At 44.2% G+C, this 4,695-nt stretch overlaps 1 long non-coding RNA gene and 1 pseudogene across 1 annotated transcript; both read left to right on the forward strand.

Moving 5' to 3' along the window:
- Positions 1–264: 264 nt before the first annotated feature.
- Positions 265–1,567, forward strand: LOC147961616 (uncharacterized; annotated as a pseudogene).
- Positions 1,568–3,147: 1,580 nt separating this feature from the next.
- On the forward strand, positions 3,148–4,478 carry LOC147961617 (uncharacterized). The gene is made up of 2 exons (XR_015610759.1): positions 3,148–3,629; positions 4,258–4,478. It is a non-coding gene; the product is annotated as an uncharacterized LOC147961617 (long non-coding RNA).
- The last annotated feature ends 217 nt before the right edge of the window (positions 4,479–4,695 follow it).

Consider the following 4,695-nt stretch of genomic DNA (forward strand, 5'->3'; position numbering starts at 1 on the left):
AAGTATTCAGCACCATCATCGCCCCCGCCAAAGCCAAGACGATGAACAGCCTAAAAAACTAAGCTACTTTGGTCTAAAACTATCCACACGCGTGAATCGGGCGACCCCCTTCACTGTCGACGACCGACGGAGGGAAGCCGCCGGAGAACGGCGGCGGAGCGCGAGTCCCTAGCGGCGGAAAGCTATCTCCGGAAGGAAGATAGGTAATATCTTTTTTTTTGCGATCAGGTAATATATAGTATGTGTGCGGTAAAAGAACTCTTTGTAATATTGTAATAATAAATAAATACGAGTACAAATAAAACACGTACGGGTGTTTTATGTAAGAAACCCCATTGGCAAAACATAAAACCCCAGTCCCCTTCTTTTTTTTCTTGGGCCAAGTTGCATCACCAAAACATGGATAGTTTCGAGACTCCGCAACCGCCGCCGCCGGCCGCAGCCGCCACCTCGGCCGTTCTCAACGACGACGATCTACTCGGCGAGATCCTCCTCCGCGTCGCCTTCCCAACCTGCCTCATCTGCGCCGCTCTCGTCTGAAACGTTGGCTCCGCCTCGCCTCCGACCCCGTGTTCCTCCGCCGCTTCCGCGATCTCCACCCACCCAGCCTGCTCGGCTTCTACGTCTGCACAACGGGCAGCAAGCCCCCGTTTTTCGTGCCGATGCCTCAGCCCCCAGAGCTCGCCGGCGTCGTCCGCCGCGCTAACTTCGATTTGGGCACCTTGGGCAGCGACAGCCCCCCGAGATTGCGGTACGTGGATTGCTGGAACGACCTCCTCCTCCTCACATCCTTCGTGGACACCAACGAACCCAAACAAATCGTGCGCTGCCCCCTGTACCCTGCGAGATGTACGACCATCCTGCCACCAGATCCCGAGACCAGCCTTCTGCAGGATGGTTTCACATACTACGAGCATGCGACCATCCTCAACGGTGGAGGCGATGGCCTGTCCTTCATCTACTTGGCGCTGGGCTCTAAAGGGCAGCAGACAGTTGTGCGTGTGTATGCGTTACGAGATGATATCTGGGCCATATATTTTTCGATTGTAACTGAAATCAGTGAACTCTCGCTGCAATTCCCTAGTTTGATTGGTGATGGGAAGATCTATAATCTGGCCGCTGTGAGCGAGATAGTAGAAAAGTTATTCATGCTAGATCTTGTGTCCCTGTCTTCTTCGTTAGTCAACCTCCCGCAGATGATTCTGGGGTTCATCTGCCCCATGTGAAGGACTTTCAGATTCGCATTTGGCTCCACAGGATTGATGGCAATGGCGTCACCAACTGGTTCCTTGTGAATACCATTTGTTTGCGTGAGATTTTCGGTAATCATATGATGCCAATTCACACGTTTGAGGAGTCTGATGATTATTTCTTTGGGGTACATGCAGTCATTGGGTTCAACTCTGAGTTTGTTTTCATCGAGACAGTAGACAGTGTCCTCTACCTTTTAGATATCAAATCCAAGGCGTTAAAGAAAGTTTACGAGATAACAAAAGAGGATGAATGCTTGTATTCTGTCAGCCCCTTTATGATGATTTGGCCTCCAAAATTTCCTGTGATGAAGTAAAGTAAGGATGTGATCTGAAAGAATAAACCTGCAAGCTTTGGCTTCTTTTGATCTGTCTAGTTGCGATCTGGTCTACAAAATACATGATGCTACTATATATCTTTTTGACGATTAACGATGGGATGGGTACTGGCCTCTTAAAATCCTTGCGGTGAATGAGGGGTCGAACCACAAGAATGATTCTGTAAAGTTTATCTATTGCTGATTTGTTTAGTATTGTGGTCTAATTACCTAGTTGCCAGATAATTCATTATATATTGGGACAATGAGTTTCGAATCCATATTATACTTTAAGCAATGTCTATCGTTTACTTTCTAACACATTGATATAAAATGTTACCCTGTAACTCGAGCTTTAGACCCTCAGAATCTTCGTAGTCATTCTGTCTTGAGTCTCAATGATAAAGTATTGCGTTTTACATGTGGCCTGAGACTTGATTTATTCTCTTGGAGTAAAGGGCAGTACTGGGTCTTTGCGAAAGCAGCCGTACATGAACCAGCCTTTGGGAGAGCACCTCTGTTTCTTCTACAAACCAGAGCAGCCAATTTACAGTTAGCAGGGACTCTGGAACGTTGGTAGGCTCAGAGGAAAAACATGTGCAGGATCATGAATCTTTTACAAGATTGGCACAGGGCGCATCTACCATACTGAAACGTCGGGTCTGAATTTGATCCACGAGGCAACAGCTCGTGCTGTTAAACTGTGTCTGAAGCTACTGCAAACTGGAGAAACAATACAGAACTACGCCGAGACTGGTAACACTGGTTCAGTTCAGATGATGAGAAGAGTCGTTTTCCAACGGGCTGGATTTGCCAGGCTCGCGTCGCGTGGTTCCGGGCCGAATAATGTTGCCATGCGCCGGCTGGCTTGCTCATGCCACCACACGATTGACGGCGACCTGTAAGCGTTAGGAGCAGGATGCTTTCCTGCACTGCCATCCCAGGGAGGCCTGAGTTGCTGAGCTAGCTGGACATGGTGGGCAAAACAGATTCAGAGATTCATGCATCTCTGAATTTTTTCATCTTCCAAGGCATTGGCATCCTATGCAATGCTTATCTCTTATAATTACGAAATACTATTGCATGAACGCGATGCTTATGTTCTTGGCCACATCCCTTTCTCCATCATGCCCCGGATTACTATCGCAAGAATAAAAGAGGCTGCCGCTGTCCTGTTTTTTTCTTCTTGCCCTCAGTTATTCCGGTCTCCAGGTCGTCGTGTAACGTAGTAACCGAGAACTCTTCATAGTGAACGAAACAGACTGATTTTTTCTTTTCTCTTTAAGTTAAAGAGATTTCCTCCATTGATTTTTCTCAGCCAAGTATGTATTTCGAAGACACTAAACCTTTTAGTAATCAACAACTACTTTTCTATCGTTTCTTTTCTGCTATTGATGATGATTCAGTAGTCCGTAGTCCGTAGTCGTTTCTGCTATTGATTTTTCTCAGCCAAGTATGTATTTCGAAGTTCCTAAACCTTTTACTAATCAACAACTACTTTTCTATCGTTTCTTTTCTGCTATTGATGATGATTCAGTAGTCCGTAGTCGTTTCCCCTTCTTTTTTGCCTTCCGGTCCTGGCTGGGTTTCAGCCCTTTTGCATTTGATTCCTGCTTTCCATAGTGAAAAGCAGCTCACCTTTTTAGTTCATACTCCCTCCGTTTCTTTATATTGGGCAGGGCCGGAGCCCAATGGGCCGACCCCGAGGCACAGGAATACGGGTCCAATTTCATATTTACTAGTACATGTCATACTGAAAAAGGCTTGGGCATCAGGGTTGAGGTGAAGTGGTGCATCCCGCACACGTCCACAGCCCACAGCCCACAATTGGGTCGTACGCTTAGTATGGCCTCTCCCTGTGCGCAGCCACGCAGCGGTTTCCAATCCCCACTCCTCGCCGCCAAGTGGGAGCGGCCGATCGAGGCTACGCCATGCGCAGGAGTGGCCGTGCCGATCGACGCGACTACGCCGGCTTCGTGAATCGATCTCGGCAAGAACGTGATCTACTTTGTCCAATCCTTCGTCTACACTTCAGATTGCAGCCAATTCTAGTTCTGTCTGGGTAACGCCCTTGCCTCTTGTCTAATTCTTTTCAATAATTATTCTCAATCCTTATAATTATTTGTATGAATTTGCAGTCAATAGATTCCAAAAAAAGGCAAAGGATATATTCACTGCCTGGCATATATACATCTGTCCTTTCGTTTTCCTTTGCATAGTAAATGTTCTGGGCAGCCCACGTTTGGCTGCTACGACTCCATTTAAATCAATGGGTTTTGGCCGAACATAGGCATTGGAATTTGTAGTTGTCAAATTTTTCATGTCCCACGTGGAATTTTGCTAGTCAAATTTACATATACCATGGGCATGTCCTTATTCAAAAGTAAAGCATTATCACGAGATCTCCGAAAGAATTGAATTGGGAAGAGGAGATCCATTTTGATAAGGGCAAAAGGAAATTGATAAAACATGAACATCCTAATTTGAAATATTCGGTAAGAAGAAAGTACTTGGCTAATGAACATTGCCAGCTAAGAGAAAATAATTTTTAAATATTTGAGAGTTTGGGACTAAAAATATTGGTTTCAAGAATTAAGAGCCCGGCTTGAATTTAGCTACTTAAATATTTTCATTTCACCATTCTTCTTTGTTCCACTGGAAAATTTAATTTTATTCTTTTTATATTGTAGGATATTCAATCTTAGTATCTAATGACGTATTTTGGAGTTTCGAAATGGAAGACATCATTTTCAAGTAATTTTATTTGTTGTTTCCTTGTTATTCTAAGCATTTGATGGCTATATTTTGTATTTAATTAGTCTTCTATTATGTCAGGTATAAGTTATAAAACACACTTTTATTTACTATTGTCGTTACTTGAAATTTTACACCATGTTAAAGTGGTGCATCAGGGTAACATTTGCTCCAGCTCCGCCCCTATATTGGGTGTATTTATTTTTTCATAAAATTTCATAATGTAAGATGTATTTGTTCTAATTCCTCGTAATTTTATTCTTGACCATTCAGAAAAAAGAAAGTATCTCTCACTTGATTGCATGCATCTCCCCTTGTAGACAAAAAAGATAACTATCTTTCCTGATTTCGTGTGTCTCTTTCTTTCCTAGGCT

Source organism: Triticum urartu, chromosome 7A (assembly GCF_056163025.1).
Source record: "Triticum urartu cultivar PI428250 chromosome 7A, HENAU_Tu73, whole genome shotgun sequence".
NCBI classification, from domain to species: domain Eukaryota; kingdom Viridiplantae; phylum Streptophyta; class Magnoliopsida; order Poales; family Poaceae; genus Triticum; species Triticum urartu.